Consider the following 244-nt stretch of genomic DNA (forward strand, 5'->3'; position numbering starts at 1 on the left):
GTCCTGAGAATTTTGGGCTGGGAATCCGGCCCCTTTTATAATTTTTCGGTCAAGTCTCTACCAAAGAACCATTGCGCCGAGGGTAGCGAGAACCACAGTCCTTTGGTTGGCGTTGAAGCAAGTTGAACGACGTTGAAACGGTGTCTGGAGAATTTGTGGCCTATAGACTCAAGTTTCGACCTGGGATCATTTCTCTCAAATCTTGCGTTGAGTATGGTGAACTACTTTCATCAACTGTTGAAAG

The sequence above is a fragment of the Penicillium arizonense genome (genome assembly GCF_001773325.1).
Source record: "Penicillium arizonense strain CBS 141311 chromosome Unknown PENARI_contig103, whole genome shotgun sequence".
Taxonomy (NCBI): domain Eukaryota; kingdom Fungi; phylum Ascomycota; class Eurotiomycetes; order Eurotiales; family Aspergillaceae; genus Penicillium; species Penicillium arizonense.